The sequence below is a fragment of the Acipenser ruthenus genome, chromosome 29 (genome assembly GCF_902713425.1).
Source record: "Acipenser ruthenus chromosome 29, fAciRut3.2 maternal haplotype, whole genome shotgun sequence".
Lineage (NCBI taxonomy): Eukaryota > Metazoa > Chordata > Actinopteri > Acipenseriformes > Acipenseridae > Acipenser > Acipenser ruthenus.
This window is the reverse complement of record NC_081217.1, coordinates 17,238,399-17,259,975: the sequence shown is the minus strand read 5'-3', so window position 1 is coordinate 17,259,975 and position 21,577 is coordinate 17,238,399.

The window sequence follows — 21,577 nt, the reverse complement described above, 5'->3', positions numbered from 1 at the left end:
CTCCCTTACGCATTTATCGCGTGACTCTACTAATGTAATTTCCAGTCTGACCTTGGCGCACTTAAACTCCTCGGTTAGAGCAGAGACTGGTAGCTGCAGTATTCCTTTACCATAAAGTCCCACTCTGCTGAGGCAGCGTGGAACTCCCAACCATTTCCTGATGTATGAACTGATTAAAGCTTCCAGCTTCTCTACTGTTGTCAAAGAAACCTCGTACACAGTCAGTGGCCACAGCAACCTCGGCAGTAGACCAAACTGAAAGCACCAGAGTTTTAGTTTACCTGGTAGAGCGCAGCTGTCTATGCTCTTCAACCCTTCCACTGCTTGTTGTCTAACTTCTCCCACACGAACTGTGTCCTTTAGATCCCCGTCGTACCATCTCCCAAGACTCTTCACTGGCTTCTCAGACACTGTTGGTATTGCCTCACCATTAATGAAGAATGTTTTATCTACTACTTTGCCTTTAATTATAGAGATGCTCCTTGATTTAGTGGGCTTGAATTGCATTCGTGCCCATTCAATGTTATTGGTTAATTTGCCCAATAATCGATTAGTGCAGGCTACTGCTGTAGGCATGGTTGTCATGTCATCCATGTATGCTCGAATTGGTGGTGGTCGCATTCCAGAACCCAAGCGCTCTCCTCCTACTACCCATTTTGATGCCCTAATGATTACTTCCATTGCCATGGTAAAAGCCAGTGGAGAAATGGTGCATCCTGCCATTATTCCAACCTCTAGGCATTGCCATGTAGTGCTGAATTCTGAAGTTGAAAAACTGAATTGCAAATCTCCAAAATAGGCTTTCACTAAATTTGTTATTGTCATCGGTACACTGAAAAAATCAAATGCTGCCCAAAGTAGTTCATGTGGCACTGAACCATATGCATTAGCCAAATCCAGGAATGTCACATGGAGCTCCTTCCTCTCCTTTTTAGCTGATTGAATTTGTTGCCAGATCACATTGATGTGTTCTAAGCAACCTGGGAAACCTGGAATGCCCGCTTTTTGTATTGAAGTGTCAATGAAGCAGTTCTTTAATAGGTAAGCTGACAATCTCTGAGCAATAATGCTGAAGAAAATCTTGCCTTCTACGTTTAATAGGGAAATGGGACGAAACTGACTGATGCTTGTAGAATCTTTTTCTTTAGGTATAAAGACTCCACCTGCTCGGCGCCATGCTCTTGGTACAACCTGTTTTTCCCATGCCACTTTCATCAATTTCCACAGAATTCGTAGAACTCCTGAAGCACTCTTGTACACTCTGTACGGAACTCCATTAGGCCCTGGAGATGATGAAGCCCTTGCTTTTTTCACAGCTTGCTCTATTTCTTTCCACTTAGGTGCACAGTCCTCCATTTGGTATTCTGGTGGATTGATAGGTGGGATGTCTGACGGAATTGACATAGGCTCCTGCCTTTTTGAATCTGTATGTGTTTCCTCCAAATATCTCTCCAGCTCAACCTTAGATGCTTTTAGTGTGCCATTCTTCTCACTGGTGAATAACTTCTTTACAAATTTGAATTAGTCTTTATAAAAGTTAGCTCTCGCACGCTCCTTCTTTTTGTAGCGTTTCCATAGGCGCTCAGCTCTGCGCAATGTTGCAAGCTTATCTTTTATGACCCTTTGTAAGAGATTGAGTCCCTCCTTCTGACTTTGTTCTGCTCTTCTCCATTGGTTCCTCAGCTGTCTCCTTTCTCTAACTAAGCGTTCAATCTCTTGCTGCCGTCTAGACTTTCCAGGAATACTTTTTCCTTCCTTTTTTCAACTCCAAACCTCTCACTTCCATATGCGTAGATGATGTCCCCAAATTTATCCAGCTTCTTTTCAACTGTTCCACTTAATCTTTCCAATGCAACGCAGAGATCTGTGTTTACTGTGTCCCATGCAGTTTTCTCACAAGCTCTTGGCCATTTAACTCCAGGCTTGTGCCCGTTGAGGTTCTTTTCTCTCTTATGCTGGTTTGTCTGACCGGGTTCACAAGGATCATTAGGTTCATCACTAACTGTCCATGCAAGTCCTCCTCACATCTATGACAGGGGTGCTGATATCCTGCGAACTGTGGTTTGCTTCCTGTCGCTGGATTTCATTCGACTGACTTGACTGACTTCGTAAGAAGTACTGATCAATGCGAGGCCCTTGTCCCTTCTCCCTCAAGCATTTCATTCTCCCTTGATGAATCTTCAAACCCCTAACCGTTGTCGCCTTGCTCCAGCCGCAGACACAAACCTGGAGTTCCATGTCTTTGTTAACTGCAGATCTTGAACTAGTCTTTTGTGAAGTACTCTCCATACTCATATCCGTTTCCGTTCCTAAGTCGTTAACCATGTTGTCCAACGTTGAGTCACCTTCCGCCCCCGTTCTCGCAGACTCTAGGGGTATTTTTCTCTTTAATTTCTTAGAAGCCTTGGGCAGGTGTCTCCAGCATCCTGTAAACACAGAGCTGGATACTGCCGAAAAGGGTAGCTAACCCTTACCAGCCCCAATGGGGTCTCTTTCCTCCTGTCAGCTGTCTCTCCAGGCTGTCACAAGGTCTTTCCCTTGTTGCCAGCTGCACTATTCACAGCAGTCACTGGACGTATCCAGATCTTCATGATTTCCATTACACGAGAGTAGATGTTAAAACTTCATGCTGATTTGAACTCGGCTCTCGCCAAGATAAGCACCAACTAAGACGTAGCTTTACAGTAAACTAATGTGATCCATATGTGTCTCCATCCATTTACGTTTCCTTCCATATGATGATGTAGATATCCTTCTGTCTGGTGTTAATGGCTGAAGTGTAATGCTGGCTCCAGGGATCAGCTTATTTTGCCTCCCTGACGCATCAGCACACACAACGGCTGCGATGCTGGCTCCGGGGATCAACCACAGTGCGGCCTCCCCAGCGCATCAGCATGACAACCATCTGGATTGAGCTAGGTAGGGTACATCTCTGGGGTTTTCAAGTGGGCACCTTCCATCCTCAGTGTTTCGTCGACTAGCCCACGACACCTCAAGAGGGCTCGACGGTGATTCTGGCGTCCCAGCATCACCCCCCTCCGTCCCCCACTCAACTCAGCCCAGCTTACTTACCTGTACATCAGCTTTTCTTTCTTAAAGTAAGTTGTTGTTTTTCATGTGTAAATATCTGTTAACGTCTATATAGTGTAGCGTGCACGGGGGAAGGCAGCAGCAGGACTGGTAGGTGACATAATCACACACGAAGACATAAGTCCGATATCCTTGCTCACCGGCTCTTCTGTACAGCGGTATCGGCGCTATGCTTTAGCGCGAGTGTGTGGATTGCCTCGCCTTGTGTGATGCACCTGCTAGCGTTGACCGAGACCGCTACAATATGTTTCACATTGCAATTATGTTATTATATTTTTCTGTGTTTTGGAAGACTTCAATATTATATTGAAATCTAAATACGTGCACGATATCGATATACAATTTTCATATCGTTGCCCACCACTACTGGAAACCCAGTGGACCGGAACGAGACCTCTGTCAAAATACATGAGGACACTCTAGAGATACATATTATTTCACCCAGCAGAGGGCAGCATACACCCCCTTTTTTTAACACGCGTGAGTTCGGAGCTGCTCTCACGCACGCTCAAGTCAATGTTTTGTTTGCTGAATCCACGAGGCTGGTGTAAATCCTGCTGGGCTGCAGGGCCACGCAGAGTTTTATGGCAGGAAAAATATCTGTAGCACAATGTGCACGAATGTGTCGCTCCTCATCGTTGTACAAGGGCTACTAATCTCATGGGGTGTTTTAATACATTACAATGCCATTGTGTTTCAATATAAGAAAATACAATACCGTCCCAGTGGAAGAATGTATAAAACCTACTCAATTACAGTGTCACCCATCAAATGTCCATATAATGACATACTTGCTACATGAGAATTGACCCATTGCTGCTTACCCAGGCATGTATAAAACTCTAGAGACAGTCAAATGCTGTTACACAGATGAAGCCCTAATATTGCCAACGGGTACAATACAAACAAAAGTGCAGGTCAGCCACAAAAGAGCCTTACAATCACAGCTTTATCCTTTCAAGCGGCAAAGCCTTTCTTTTGGCTTGTCTGTTTTGTGGTGCCGAACCCCATCCAGCTTCTTTTAGCCATTGTGGTATCCACCTGGCGCTACAGACTAGACACCTGTGTGACTCTTTGATATCTTATACCAGCCACACCCACATCCTGAACCACACTGACAGCTGTATCAATGCAGACAGGCCAGCAGGGCAACACTGCTAGATATCCAGGCTCTGTTTGTGAAGTCATTTAGAAGCTGTGAGCCGTACACCTCTATGAACACGGGACAGAGTTTGGGTCTTGATAATTGGGCTCTGCCCCTCAGCTGATGTAGTTTCTCTAGCTTACATCACAAGGCTGGTGGTCTCAGTGTAGCCCTCAGTGGAGAGTAGTACAGTGATGATCTGGGCACTGCTCCCCATCCACTGACCTACAGTATAGTGTGCTGTGTTCTCACAGTGCGGGGGCTGCTTAGTAAACGCACAGTATAATAACACACAGATTATATAAAGCATTCTGTCAGGGTTCCAGCATTAGCAGGGAGTCCTGGAGACACCCAACAAAGAGCATGTCTTCTCTGTGGGCGCTGCACCAGCGCCAGCTAATTCTTTTATTCCGCGGTGAGACAAACTGTGCCAGGGCAGCGTCTGGGATCGCCAGGGACTGTGCTTTTCACTGCATCAACAGCAGGGGAAACAAAAGAAACTCAGCGGCAACGGTTACATAAACTGCAATTAGCGACTGCGATATTAACAGGAGAGAAAAAAACAGAGGCGTTAAAAAAAAATCTTAATATTTTGACGTCAGGACGCCAGCGGGATTATGCAGCAGAATCTGTTCGGCCAGCGCTGCCCATTGTTACCACCCTCACAGCACGGCCAGCTCTCACCCGGGTCACTGTGTTCTTGTCTTCCGCTCTGGTAGACAGTGAGAATGCTGAAACACTAAGCTGGTTTTTCTCTCCTTGACGACTCATTCCTTATATTCAAGCTGACTGTGACAATGACTCCACGACTCAACACAGAATTAGCCAAAGCATTGTTATACAGAACTGTTTTTAAAACGTATACAGCACATGCAATATAATATATAATATATTAAAGATTTAATATATTGGTTTAATGGCTGTCTTTTGCTTTCTTACTTTATAAAGTACTTTCTTCTTTATATTACAGTATAGCATTGCACAGTACAGTGCAGTACGGGAGACCGGGGACAGTTGTAACATTTTTTTTCGTTTCTCTCCATTACGCACAGATGATCTGAGCTAGTTTGACCAGACTTCGATACAAACAACAATATCTGTCCTCTACCAAGCCCCAGAGTTATCCTTTTTTAAGTGCTGATATACACATGGCAAGAGTGCTTGAAATGTAAGGTGTCCGATGTTACAATTGACCCCATGGCCAGGGTCATTTGTAACTGGGGGTGGGGTCAGATGTAACATTCTGTGAAGAATGATAAAATAAATACATTTAATTTAACTCAAGAATGGAATGTTTCATTGCATAAGATCATTTTTCACAGAAGCAAAAGTGTTTGTTTTTATTTAACTCAAAAACTGAATATCTTTATTGAAAAATGAAAATGTTCACATAAGGCAATCCCTTTTAACATCCCTAAAATGATAGGCCTTATCAAGCAAGAATATATCGCTCTGAGCCACAATTGTGATATATGAACGTTTTGTTTCCTTCAGTGCAAGATTCATGTGGATGGAGTCAATTGTAACTTTTAAATTACAATTAATGACGAAAAAAATAATTTCAGGATTTCAATCAATGAACATGTGGGACTGAAAGGTAGAAAGAAAAAACAAACAGACGTGTGTTTCAGGAGACATGTAGAAAGATACATTTAATAGAACACAATAATAAAGCAAGTACCTCAGGACAAAGAGAAAACAAAGTTAGACAGGCCCTATTTTAATGTAGCCTACTGTTTTTTCCCACGTTTTTCCGTAGAAAATTACATGAAGCCCTTTTTATTTTTGCCAGGAATGTACGCTTGTACGCAGGTTCTTATAAGCTCAGTGGACTACAAGCGTTTCTTCTGCAGGCACCGAGTACACAGGTCTGTGAGCGAGTGCGCCAGCGAGGTTTTAAACACGCGTTTGGAATCCCCTGGGAGAACAGGACACGGAAAGAATTCAGAAAGAGTGACAGCTGTGACCATGACCTGTGCAAGCTCGGTGAACAGTATCAACGCAGGCACTGCCATCGGCTCTGCTAAACTAGACTCGCTTCACAGGGTTCTGATGCATTAGTGCTTTTATTTGGCCTCGCCATCCTAAATTAAACAGCTGGTTTTAGAGATTTACTTTCCTTGGATTGAGATCTGCATTGAGGTTAAAGATGTGGGGTAATGGTGTGATTTAAGGTTTGGATAAGGTGTATGTGTAGATGCATATTGCACATTTGCAGAAACATGGCCATTGCAATGCATTGTAAGCATCTTCTATAACAAAAACAATGATTAAGCAAGGAGGACAATTTTAAAGATACATTTGTTTAAACATGTTCCACACAGCTCTTCATTTGAATAGTTTGGCTTCACTGGGTACAGAAGGTTTGGTTGGGGCTATGCATTCATCATTTGCATCTCAGAACCTATTAATGCTCCTCGGCTCGTATTCAATCGGAATCTGAAATGCATACCAAATGGATTATTTTCACATTCTAAATGCATGCCAAGGAAGAGAAATACACCAAATACAATAGCTTGAATGAATACTGGATGAATCGTGGATGCAGCAGAACTCTGATTACAGAGTTCTGCTGCATCCACGTGTTGCTAGGTTTAAGTGAAAGGTTCACCATAAACACAATCTTATATAAGTGCATGTTGAGAGAGGCCTCTCACAGCCCTATCTCCCTGAAGTAACTGCTCTATTCATTTAGGATGAATAATATTAGTTTAGCACATTGGTGTTCATGGTGATACAGGGTCCATTGCTGGCTTGCCCTGACCTTTCATGGTGTTCAGTTACTAACAGCTGCAGGAACTGCACTGTACTCGTTTACTCACACATGCTTAGCAGCTCCTTATCTGCTACTTCAGGGTCAAACACTCTGAAACCTGGACTCCTGAAAACAAGCCCATTGCAAACATGCTTTGTGGGTCCAAGCTATATGTTTATACAGTTATAAAAACAAAATAGCAACAAATAAAAGAAAATATATATAAGCAGTGTTCAACCAGTTATGAATACACAAGAAGAATGCATGTACAATTCTTAAACTGGACAATGGTAGTTTATGGTGATCTTTTGTACCGTACCAGATGTTTCAATATGGTACACCTCTTCGATCACCAAGAGTTACAAGAAATCTTTCTTGGTAACTTTAACACAGAAGCGATAGCTGATGAGGCGAGTGAGGATCGTTTCTCCAGTCATTCCTCCCTCTCACTGGCACTGCATCTTTTCAAGGACCTCTGCTGGACAGCTGCTGAGACACAGAGCCGGAGAGCTGCTGAGACACAGAGCTGGAGAGCTGCTGAGACACAGAGCTGCTGAGACACAGAGCTGGAGAGCTGCTGACAAGCCCTGTTATCCTGAGTCCGTCTCACCTGTGCCTTTGTGCAAAAGCCCCTTTTAAACAAATCACTCCAATTTACATGCACAACATAAACACATTCCAACAGCTCTCCTCCTTATAGATCATACTGAATTGCTGCAACAACAGGAAGAAAGCAGGGCTTAAGCACCCCCGCTGTCTGCTGGAGAATGTTAATTGGAGCTTGCTGCACACAAGGGTGTGAGAAACACTCCAGTAAAGAACAGAACTGGGGGAGTGCAAGGAAACGTAATCCAACTACAGGCATTGCAGCACTGCATGCAAGTCACATTACATAACTGAGGAAGGGCCAGGTTCTGATTATACAGCACTGCATTACTCTCAGTATCCATTCTTTATACATTATGTAATGTAATCAGGTTCACCTGTGGAAAAAGATTCATCTACAGTATTCAGCGACCCTGCCTCAGTAAACTATACATTGTTCTTATTGAATTTCTTTCAAACTCTCTGAAGTTTACCAGGAATATGTGCGCTGTGTAAAAAGGCCCTCTCTCAATACTCTTTATAAATAAGTTTCCCAGCGTTATTAAATAGCAATGCTGTGTTACTGAATGAGACGCAGTTCAGACGCTGAGCACCTGAGCACAGCATCCCTATCTGTGTGGCTTGTCTGGAGCTCAGCAGCCCTGGGGTCTTGTCTGCGGGTTGAGGTGAAGATGCTGGAACCTGTTTGTGTGTCTAAACCCCAAGCCTGTGTGTGAGTCCACCTTGTTTAAAGAAGGTGCAATATTAGGTACAAAGGAATTGCTGGCATTCCTTCTGTGTGATGTCGCTCACTCACACGTGCAGAGCAGTGAAGGGGGAGACCTGGCCACACTAAAGAGAAGCTGCATTCCTGCCTGAGAGGAGGTTCAGGTTCAGACTCAGCCCAGGCTGTGGCTAGGAAGCAAAGAGACCTTTCTTTAAAACCACATTGCAATTGGAAATACTTCAGGGGTTACATAGTTTTAACATAATGTTAAAATTTTACAATGCATTAGTAAGACCTCATCTAGAATATTGTGTTCAGTTCTGGTCACCTCGTTACAAAAAGGATAATGCTCCTCTAGAAAGAGTGCAAAGAAGAGCGACCAGAATTATCTCGGGTTTAAAAGGCATGTTGAATGCAGACAGGCTAAAAGAATTGAATCTGTTCAGTCTTGAACAAAGAAGACTACACAGTGATCTGATAAAAGCATTCAAAATCCTTAAAGGTACTGACAATGTCGACCCAGGGGACTTTTTTGACCTGAAAAAAGCAACAAGGACACAAATGGAGATTAGATAAAGGGGCATTCAGAACAGAAAATAGGAGGCACTTTTTTACACAGAGAATTGTGAGGGTCTGGAACCAACGCCCCAGTAATGTTGTTGAAGCTGACACCCTGGTATCCTTCAAAAAGCTGCTTGATGAGATTCTGGGATCAATAAGCTACTAAGAACCAAACTAGCATGATGGGACGAATGGCCTCCTCTCATTTGTAAACATTCTTATGTTCTCATAGTTCCACTATGCAATTACAACAGCAATTACAACAGAGTGCTTTGCATAGCTGGTAAAACAATGCCTTCCTTTACACACCTGATATAGGTATTTATGTAACACTGCGTCCTGTTCACAAAGACTCCACTGACCATGCGAGTTACCAAGCCTGCATGCAAAAATATACCTGCATCAAGACCAATGCAACAAATGGAATTAAAAAAAAGAGGACAGTACAGTAACATGAACAAAAACAGTGAAAGAATATGATGCTCCTTGCTCTTTCAAATCAAAGGTTTACAAAGAGATCTGCCAGCGAGCTTTTCTAATCGTTCCTTCCTAATGTGCCGCTCTGCTGATCCAACACGCTTGGTATGTTTACCTGGGTGTTTGTTTTTAACATCCTTACTGAGGGCTGTATTGAATTACTGTATTCAAAGCATTTCAAAAGGGTGGTGTGCAAAACCGACAGCTCACGTCTTGTTTGTTTTTTTAACATTGTAAAAAAGGCGAGGTCTGTATCTGTATCATCCCCGTCCCCCATCCCCCCGTCCCCCTCTTAGTCCCCCATTTCAATGGGTGTTGGGTCCCCAGCCCCAGGTTTTAGATGGAGAATCCTATGATGGACAGTATTTAAGTATCTAAGATATGTTTAAAGGTGCTGTCAGTCTGCTGTGTTGATCAGCCCCAGGCGCTGAAAGGTCTTGTTTTTTGTTATTTTTTATTACGTGTCTGAGTTTGAAGGGAGTGTTTGGACTTGCTTTAAAGTGTTTGCATAGCTGACAGAACTATTCAAAACACCAAGCAACGAATTCCGTCCTGCTTGCTGTTTGCACAAGGTGAAATGATCGCCGCCATCCCTCTGGCTGTCAGCGGAGGTACAAGGTCTAACAACTGAGAGAGTTCTCAGAGCAACATTCAACATTCAGATTCTCAGCTGTATTCTCTCTTTCACTCCGGTGATGGCAATGTATCCTGCCAACCACACTGTGAAATCACAGCCTCAGGTAGGGTCCTAATACCCATCGCACAGGAAGTTAGTTTGTAGGTGGGGTCCTAATACCTGATGCACAGGAAGTTAGTTTGTAGATAGAGCGCCAGTATCTGTCGCACAGGAAGTTTGTAGTGAAAAAGTGGTTGTGCCACTAATGAGAAATCAGAATTGGGTTTTTAATAGCCCTGGATTTGGGTAACCTTAACCTTCACAGGGGAGAGGGGAGATTTAAGCAAAGAACAGGTTCTAAACTAAAAGCTATAAGACTTTGTTGCTTCTGAACACAGTGGCATTGTTTTTAAGTCGCACTGTTCACTTTAGAAATGTTATTGAGCCTGCATTTAATCTCAGCAGTTACTTGCCATAGATTTGTGTGGCAGCTCCTTTCTCCCCCTGTATGTTCTCTATATAGAATTCAAACTGGCTACAATGTGTGTATTTGTTTGTATCCTTTCCTGGTGCACGCTTGTCTTGGCTGGGTCATTATCGTTTGTTATCTGAGAGATATCTGAAGCCTGTTGTATCAACTTTTATCACTTCTGGATCACGTGGTTGAGTCTTAAAAGGTCTGTGCGTAAATATAACCAGCAACTTCTGACTGTCAACATCTTGTTGCTTGTTCACACGTCCGCCCTCGTTTACACTGCCATAGCGAGCAGCTGCTAAAGAGGTCCATGTTCACTTTTTAATTACAGTGCTGTCAGTTTAATGTGCTGGAACAAATATTTCAACATCAAACCCAGTTCAGTACCACATTCTGTGTACAGTACCGTGTTAAGCCTGTATAATAAATGCACTCACTGTTTGTTATTTAGAGTCCTGTTTGCATTGCAACAATGTAGAAGCTCATTCTTTAACTTTTGTATTTGCCCGACAGCTCAACGGTTGCTGTATTATTCAGACACGACCACAGCAACATTACAGACAGCAGAGGATACAAACAATCAGACCTGCGCTCAGTTCCAATTGTAATCCTGCAAGTCGGAATTCACTGCAATTCCAATGGAATTGGAATTGCAGCTGAACCTTGGCACACCTCTGTAGTTGTAATTACACCAAATACGTGATCAATTACAGTCCAATTACACAGTTATTTCCCATCTGTGTATTGTCACTTTTGGTGACCCCCATGTGTTTATATGGTATGTTTCTGTACTTGTACCTGTGGTTATTGCTTGGTTATTTAGAATGCATAGAGATGTTAACGTGTGTATTTGGTGTCATTATAATTGTAATTACTGCAGCATAATTGGAACTATTAATAGAACAACATAGCATTGTAACTGTAATTGCAATTCTGCTGTCATTGTAATTAGAATGGACCCTAAGTTTGCTCTGTGGTCCAGAACAACATTTTCTCTGCGCAATAACCAAACAGAATGCTTCCTGGACTGGCGCAGTTATAAGTCTAGTGGAAGAGATGAGTGCCTCGTCAGGTCTTGATCCTCAAGCAGCTGAAAGATTAAAAAAAGTGCTCTCGTAGTTGTGAGTCAACCACAACCAGAATCTGCCTCCACACACACAGAGCTGTTGGGTGTGATTAAGACCCAGATATCCCAAGGTGCTCAAAGTATGCCAAAAAAAAAAAAAGAAGAAGAAAATATCTAAATCTTTAAAATTGGCTTTAAAACTTTGACCGCCCATGCTAAGATTGATCAGTCATGTCCTTCCAAAAGCTGTTTGTATTTGTTGTGCTTGAGATATATAGATCTTTGATCAAGCCAGGTAATAAATTACAGACATGAGCCAAACTTCCATGTACACCCACGGGAATAAAAGAGGTTGGCTGCATGGAATTTAAGCATGGGTAAGATTATGTACAGCTTTCATTAATAAAGAGATACTGTTTCACGACAAACCAGTCTAGTAATAACTATTACAAATGTTGTAGATAATGTCAAACCATAAAGTGGGCTGTTGTATAAATAATGTACAATGGGTCTCTGTGAGAGGTAAGACTTATCGCTGTTCATCAAGGAATGCCTGTGTAACAGCTGTTAGTTATGAATGATCCAGCTCAAGCGACTAAGAATAAAACAAAAACATTTGATGAAGTGTGAAATCAATCTCTTGTCTACTCTAGATCAAAGCAGGAGCACCTGGATCTAAGCGCTTTCCCAGATCAGACATGTACATTAAAATGTGAATGATGACTTAAACAATAAGCAGACCCTTTGATCGTATCTACTAAAACTAACAGTGCTGGTTAAAAATGAATCGACCATCACAGTGTCTATGAATAGGCAGAGTCAGCCATTAGAAGTCATCTTTACTGAGTCAGTAAGCTTTCAGAATGTTCATCCCTAACTTTGTATAAATCAAGCAGACATGCTTCGGATAATGTCTTCACATTGAACTGATGAAGGCCTTAGCCCAAGCACATGTCTCATTCCTAGCTTGGCCTTTATGAATGGCAGGCAGCCAACACAACTCACAGTGAACTGTGTGTATTGTGATCTAAACTGAATTAAGAATCAGAACACAACTCCCAAATTTCCAACACAACAAGCCTGAGCTCCCAACCAGAGGGAATTCTGGGGCAAGCGGAATAACGCAGCCTGACGCTACGAAGTTCCAGGTCGGACAGCACGATCAAAGCTGGTGGAGTCCGGAGACCATGGCCGGGGCCTGTCTGCTCCACTGAGGCAGCACAGAGCTGGGGAGGAGAGGAGGTGAGCCGTGTTGAAAGCGCAGAGAGATCAAACGCAAGGTTTTTTTTGGCAGACACCTTACCCCTGTTGTAGTGAATCTGTCCGATCTCAGAGTCCTATCCAGGCATTGATCAAAGGGAGCCTTAATTCATCCAGAATCTCCGCATCGGAACAAGGTTCATCTGACATGAAGCTGCACTGCCTGAGAGCGCCAGCGGTCAAGCGGTCAGTCAAGCCTGCTCGCTGGGGGAAGATCCTTACAGATCTCTACAGACAGGAACCCTTGTGAAGTGGTGCAACATTAATCCACAAGGATAAGCAGAACAAAGGGTCAGCTTTCACACAGCTCCCTGACATACATTTAAATACACTGCGAGTTCTGACTGGTCACGGGATGTGCAAAACACAATACCCTGATACTAACATCCAAGATTCGAATAGGGATTTCAGTGCATGGTTAGCAAAGGCAAACATACAGTCAATCTCATGGGGTTGCTAACTAGGGCCTTACAGCTTTAATATACAGTACGGTATCGACAGCACAACATTATCAGCACATGCAAACTGTTGGGAAAAACCAGCCAATGCATTTTAATGACTAAAAGGTGGCCCATTGTGTAAATGGGAAGAACATTGGGCCAGATATGTAAGGGTTCATCTGTCATCTGCCTTTGTAATGACTTGTAACCCTTATCTGGGCTTTGCTCACTCGGGCTGATAACTCATATCTGTGAAATGACTATATATTTGCAATTGATATTGATATATGTTAAATAGATGAATGTATAGCTTTTCAATACCTGTGACTTTTTCTGTAAAAAAGGCGATAGAAATGAATCAGCACAGGTTAGGATTTGCACACTTCATGCAATCCATGTCTGTGCGGGATGTCTACATGTTTGAATAGAGTGTTGTAAGACATCCTGCAATGGAAATAAACAAGTCAAGGTGAATGGGCGACATTAGGAAATTGTGGTCGTGTTCATTGGGCAATTCTGAATTGAGCAACTGTGGGTGTTAAACAATATAGGAAAAACAGAATCGATTTTGGGTCATGCTTTTTTTTTTTTTTAAAGGGGTACTTTTTCAGTTTATTAACTAACAAAAACTAGCTACTAAGACAAATGTTAACTATTAAAGAAATTACAAACCGACTTCCTCTCACTTGCTAAACATTACGACAGCACATCTTTTACACTGCAACCTGTTTCAATGACATGATCGACTACATATTAACAACTACAGCATGCATGCACACATCCGCACAGACATCCGACACGGACGTACATGCACACACGTGTCAGCGGGCTGATGCCTGGTCAGGATGATGCTGAGGTGAGTCCCCGCCCCCTCATCACTCATTGTCTGGATGCCTCCGCGGGATTGGCCGGGCCCGTGATGTCAGCAGCATTAGGTATGTCAGTGGTATACGGGTTACTCCCAGCAGACTAAACAAACCAGTCAAGACAAGCCCTGGGGTTTCCTGTTGTTGCTCTGGCTGCCTTCACAAACCCCCTGACATCCTGAGCAGGCTGTTAGATATGAATGCACATTCTCCACCGCTGACACACAGCCAAGGGGCTCTCTAATTGACCCCTGAGAGCCACACACACTTCAAACCTCTAACTGACCCCTGAGAGCCACACACACTTCAAACCTCTAACTGACCCCTGAGAGCCACACACACTTCAAACCTCTAACTGACCCCTGAGAGCCACACACTCTTCAAACCTCTAACTGACCCCTGAGAGCCACACACTCTTCAAACAGCACAGATTCACCTGCATGGTTTCACGCGCTTGTGAAAGGGGCCTCTTTAATACGTGTTACTTTATGTGCAGCAAGGCTCATTTCATGTTAAAACAGATCATTACATATTTTATATAAATCGGTATAAGTCCTCATGGGAAAAGTCTTAATTGATGAATTATTGAGTGAATGTCATTTGTTTGAAGCCATGAAAAAACAGATGTTTGTGACACTGATCTAACATCGGCCCTACAAAATGCTTTTTATTTTCTTTTTTAAATCCTGAAACAAACTTTTAAATGACTTTAAATCTCGGTGGATGGGGTGCAGATTTACTGAGCTTTCGCTTGCTTCAATCTCAAGTGGAGCAAAATAGTTTTGAAAAAACAGCCTCTGTAGCAAGAGGCTACAGCATTTCCGTCCGCTGTAATCGCAAAGGTTGAGGAACGAGACATCCTGTACAGTACAGTGCAATGCAACAGCTCACAAACAACATGCTACACAGACAGACAGACAGACAGACAGACAGAGCTACGGTCAACATATCCAGGTACGAGCAGAGCAGGGCTGGAGTTAGTCAGCTAGCCGTCTGGCAGAGGCATGAGAAACCACCCCTACTGGCTGCAAGGGAACAGTGAGCCGGCGTGACTCACTCTGGGATTATGTTTGTCAGAGTGGTCTGTTTGGCAGTCAGTGTGACGGTGTGTTTAAACTGTCATGAGGTCACACACTGTCATGAGGTCACACACTGTCTTTCTGAGGAAGCATGATGACATAACCATTCCTTTTAGGAGAATATGAAGCAGTGTGAAGTTCTGGTCTGCCCTTTACCCTGCTGGAAACTTTAGCCTTGGCCCTGCATGTCTGGAATTGGAACACACACAAAGCTGGTTTACACACAGCAGAGTGTAATAGTGACAGCATTGCAAAGCATAGTTAAGCACTGTAAAGCACAAAGAGGTACGGGAAAGGATACATTAAACAAAAACATCTCACTGTTTGAGGTCTTAGACTATACCAGTGGATACCTTCCAACACCTTGTAGCCTCTAATCACAGACCTGACGATGTTACTGGAGATGGTACTGGAGATGGTACTGGAGATGCTACTGGAGATGCTACTGGAGATGGTACTGGAGATGGTACTGGTGATGGTACTGGAAACAGCAGTGTGGTTTAGACCTCAACCTCAATACAATTTTAAATATTTATATTTAAAAATGTAATATTATAAGCCAAAGTGTTTAACGGCAAGAGTCAGTCGTGAGTGTCCAGAGATCAGAGGGAGCCTGTGTCTGACAGCAGGAACAGGGAGCATCGTTGTGCTTGTTGTTTGGGCTCTGTTTTTTGCTTTATCGCTCTCTACAGGTAGTTAATCATCCCATTCCAGGTGCAGAGACAGCAGTATATTCCCCATTTTGCTCTTTGAAGTCTTAAATTAAAGAGAGACTTTATATCAGCAGCATTTTTGAAATATTTCATTCGTTACTTGCTTTATATGCTATTGTGTGTGTTCAGTGCAGTCCTCTATTTGTTATTTGACATGCTTACTACACTCTACAGCTAAAAAAGTGCAGTCTGCTGTTACAGGCAGTAAGACTGCTGATCATGTAAGTTCAGTTCAGCTGCATTGTAACCTCCGCGCTGAGATTAGTGACAGCTCGTCACAGCAATTTCATTTGAGAAAGTGGGGTCTATTTGAAATAAATAAACAGTGTCAGGTATCAGAAATTCTCAAAAGATGAAAACATAATTTGTAGGCATTTTATTTCTAATTCACTTTCATTTTGGAAGCTTTTAGGATTTGGTATTCTACCGCTAAGGGTGGGGAGTGGAGACTCTACAAAAATAAAATCCTACCACAAGCTTTGATTCAGAATTAAAGGAAGTTAAACAAAAGGTGATAAGAATGCAGACTGGCGACCGCAAATAGCCAGTGATGCAGTCCAGTCGTGGGGGTTAGAGTTCTGTTATTCTAAAGGAATGTGTGAGTCAGCCAGACACTCCACTCAGCACAGGTCAGGGTCAAACCTGATCCCCTCGGCGAAATTTAACCCAGCCGTACAGACGGTTAGGAGGTTATCTATATATATATATGTATTCGGCCCCCTTGAACTTTGCGACCTTTTGCCACATTTCAGGCTTCAAACATAAAGATATGAAACTGTAATTTTTTGTGAAGAATCAACAACAAGTGGGACACAATCATGAAGTGGAACAAAATTTATTGGATATTTCAAACTTTTTTAACAAATAAAAAACTGAAAAATTGGGCTTGCAAAATTATTCAGCCCCCTTAAGTTAATACTTTGTAGCGCCACCTTTTGCTGCGATTACAGCTGTAAGTCGCTTGGGGTATGTCTCTATCAGTTTTGCACATCGAGAGACTGAAATTTTTGCCCATTCCTCCTTGCAAAACAGCTCGAGCTCAGTGAGGTTGGATGGAGAGCATTTGTGAAGAGCAGTTTTCAGTTCTTTCCACAGATTCTCGATTGGATTCAGGTCTGGACTTTGACTTGGCCATTCTAACACCTGGATATGTTTATTTGTGAACCATTCCATTGTAGATTTTGCTTTATGTTTTGGATCATTGTCTTGTTGGAAGACAAATCTCCGTCCCAGTCTCAGGTCTTTTGCAGACTCCATCAGGTTTTCTTCCAGAATGGTCCTGTATTTGGCTCCATCCATCTTCCCATCAATTTTAACCATCTTCCCTGTCCCTGCTGAAGAAAAGCAGGCCCAAACCATGATGCTGCCACCACCATGTTTGACAGTGGGGATGGTGTGTTCAGGGTGATGAGCTGTGTTGCTTTTACGCCAAACATAACGTTTTGCATTGTTGCCAAAAAGTTCGATTTTGGTTTCATCTGACCAGAGCACCTTCTTCCACATGTTTGGTGTGTCTCCCAGGTGGCTTGTGGCAAACTGTAAACGACACTTTTTATGGATATCTTTAAGAAATGGCTTTCTTCTTGCCACTCTTCCATAAAGGCCAGATTTGTGCAGTATACGACTGATTGTTGTCCTATGGACAGAGTCTCCCACCTCAGCTGTAGATCTCTGCAGTTCATCCAGAGTGATCATGGGCCTCTTGGCTGCATCTCTGATCAGTCTTCTCCTTGTATGAGCTGAAAGTTTAGAGGGACGGCCAGGTCTTGGTAGATTTGCAGTGGTCTGATACTCCTTCCATTTCAATATTATCGCTTGCACAGTGCTCCTTGGGAAATCTTTTTGTATCCAAATCCGGCTTTAAACTTCTCCACAACAGTATCTCGGACCTGCCTGGTGTGTTCCTTGTTCTTCATGATGCTCTCTGCGCTTTAAACGGACCTCTGAGACTATCACAGTGCAGGTGCATTTATACGGAGACTTGATTACACACAGGTGGATTCTATTTATCATCATTAGTCATTTAGGTCAACATTGGATCATTCAGAGATCCTCACTGAACTTCTGGAGAGAGTTTGCTGCACTGAAAGTAAAGGGGCTGAATAATTTTGCACGCCCAATTTTTCAGTTTTTTATTTGTTAAAAAAGTTTGAAATATCCAATAAATTTCGTTCCACTTCATGATTGTGTCCCACTTGTTGTTGATTCTTCACAAAAAATTACAGTTTCATATCTTTATGTTTGAAGCCTGAAATGTGGCAAAAGGTCGCAAAGTTCAAGGGGGCCGAATACTTTCGCAAGGCACTGTATATATATATATATATATATATATATATATATATATATATATATATATATATATATATATATATATATATATATTATGTAATAAATGTGTAATAGTAGTAAACTTTAAGGACTGTTTTAATGAATGTTTTTAAGGACTGTTGAATGAGCCGTGTTTATAATCTCTTAGGTTAAACAGTTCTTTGAAAAAAAGAGAATAAACTTCTAACCATCTTTAAAAAACGGTTGAACAACAGGTTGTGAAACTCACTGTAATTAATCAACCATTCGTAAGAGGCAAGACATAAAATAGTGCTCCATCCCACAGGTTACAAGTCGGAATTGTTTCATACTTCGATCATGCTTTCACTCAGCTTTCCTTTGCTGTGTTCACTATAAAGAAATAAGTAGGGGTATTTGGTCCTGCTACAGCGTGAGAGACAACGGGGTGTATTCATAAAGCCTGGCTTCCTGTAGGGAGCAGTGGATACAGTTACCTGCACACATTAAGGTTTCATGAATGCAATCAAAGGGGAAAGTTTAGTGCTTAACGTGAGTCACCCAACCCTAAAGAAAACAATTCCCATAAACCTGTAGCTCGGGGCACTGTTAGCTGCCCCTCCTCCCCTCTCAGACATAACATTCTCATTCCAGAACACTGGCTAGAAGGGACCCCACAAACCACAGACTCAGACAGTCAGCAAACACTGTCTGGGGTCGGGAGTTCACTCTGCACGGCCGCTTGATGCTGAACCCTTCTGCCGGGTGTGTGTTGGTGGGGAGGGGTCTGGTCTGTGTGCTCACACCTGTGTGTGATGTGCTTCGGTTAGGAGGGGTCTGGTCTGTGTGTGATGTGCTTCGATTGGGAGGGGTCTGGTCTGTGTGTGATGTGCGTCAGTGGGGGGGGGGGGGGGGGGGGGGCTGGTCTGTGTGTGATGTGCATCAGTGGGGGGGGGGGGGGGGGGGGGTCTGGTCTGTGTGCTTACACCGGTGTGTAATGTGCTTCGGTGGGGTCTTGCTGCTAGTGATCAGGGCAGAGAGCTGCAATAATAACTAGCCTCCTGCAGCAGCGGCTCGGATGGCCTGATCCTAGAAGCTTGCCGGCATTGGCCTGAGTATTCTGGGCAGGGAGACCTCTAATAAACACCAGGTGCTGCAGTACAGTCCAGTCAGGTAGGGTGTTGTTGGAATAAGGCACTAGGATGGTGTTAAACTAAAACCCATTAAACACCAGGCAACTTTCACAAAACGTTTTTTTTTTCTTGCAACTTATAAAGCAACTTGTTGAAGGAGACATTTGAAAGCCATTTACACTAAGCAGCTCCTGTTCCATGAGCTTTAGAGGTTCTGAGATTAAAGATTGTATCGCACCAACTGACGTCAAAAAAGGCAGAAGAATTGTCTTATTTTTATCCCAGTATTTTTATTCCAGTTTTGTCTCTGTTTTTCAAAAGGTTTAACCATTTACATAGGAAAAATGCCATTCCAAAGACACAATTGGGTCAATCTTCCTCCCCCATTTGTATTTCAGCAGCAACCTGAATATAACATTGGGGTCGTTCTTAATAACCTATTAGTAATTTAAATATTATGTGAACCAGCATATCATTTTTCCAGTAAATGATCACTGGATTCATCCCTTTGAACTCAAACCCGCTCGTTATAAAATCCATCTTTAAAAAGCACAGTGGCGAGTGCCAAGTGAAGAGATGTTTTACCCAAGCGCTCTGAAATCAAGCTTGGCTCTTTGGTTTCAAGCGATATATCGATATTGTTAAGTGTTGGACAAGCTTCCAAAAGCATATTCAATTGAATTGGGATTGGAAAGGAACGTCATACCATGGAAGCTTGGATACTTCAGATCTGGGGTAATTGCTACCTGATAAGAGAGAACCAACAGCCTCTGGTCATGTGGTGTTTTACAGGAAATCGCTTTGGATCTGACTAAAAGTAATGCACATTCCTGTGGAAATGCCAGAGCTTGCTAATGAGGGGAAAGCATGCAGGGAATTCAGACGTGAGCAGCAAAATAATCACAGGAAACTTCCCTTTGCTTTTTCTTTGTTTGTTATTTTTTTATTTATCAGAAGTGGAATTTGAGGGGCTTTTCCTGTGCTCAGGACCCCAGGAAATACCAGCATGCAAACACTGATGAGTAGGAGTGACAATAAAAGACTTCGGAACCATTACCAGTCTTGAAAATATGCATTCCTTTTTCATTAAACTGTGTGTGTTTGTGGGGGGGGGGGGGGGGGGGTCAACAGCTTGCTGGGTTTGTTTTTGCCAAACTCTTTTAAGCTCTTTTAGGAAGTTGTTACACATGTTCAGTTATCACTCTGTGTCAGTGACTGCAGAATGTGTTTCGTGCTGTAAAATGTTACCACAAAGTCGGTAGGTGGTTTCAGGATCAACAAGTCCAGTTCAAGTTTCTGGTTTCAGGATTGAAAAGCTACAATGTGGCTTTGTAACGTGTCGCTTTTAATTCCATTGATCCAGTAAGATTAGCCAGATCAAGCATGGAATTTGCACATGATGAACCCAACAGGGAAAAGTTTAGCACGCAGGATCAGCATTCTCTGAATGCCAGATCAATAACTGGAGGGGCTGAATCTACAGCCTCCACACCTTCACAAACTGTTCACAAGCACCTATCCAAAAACATCCACTTTACTGTTTTTAAAAGACGATTCCTAACCACTACCCTATCCCCTACCTGTATAATAGTGCCAACACTAGCCAGCCATCTCCATGTGGTCATGCAACAGATGCTACCAAAGCACCCCAGGCTTTGAGCAAAATCCATATACCAAGCAACACCACAGTGACTTGTGAGTTTTGGCTTTTCTGCTTCCTTTCCAGAGCATGAGCAGAGCTGCTGGTCTGATCTACAGAGATGTGTCCCAAACGCACAGTGTGGATTTTTGCTTTATTTTTTATTGCATACGCGTAAGTCCAACTAGTCTGTGCTCCATTCCACTGCTGTCAATCATAATTCATAGTTCTAATCGCAACCGAGAATTCCGAGACAGAACTGTGAACTTTAATGGGTTGAGCCTGTGGTATAGAGGCTAACCACAGAATATATCTAGCTATAATCCCCAGTGTTTCCTGCATGCTCATTCCTTCTCACAATAAACACGTTTGCATGCTACATGGCAGGCCGTGTTCATGCATTTCTGTCGGATGTTAAGACCAGTCAGGTTTTTCATTAACAAACAAGCAAACAAAATAAAAGACTATTGCATATTTCCATGTAATTATCTCTTTTTTAAAAGGTGATTATATGAACCTTGAGAGTTAGACAACAGACAGCAATAGGCAATGGTCCATGCTTTTTTTTAAAGTTAATTACATTTGGCCTTCAGGGGTCTGAATCCGGGGATTTTTTCCCATAAATATCCTGCACAAGGAGAGGGTTAAGTGAGGCTAGCCATTAG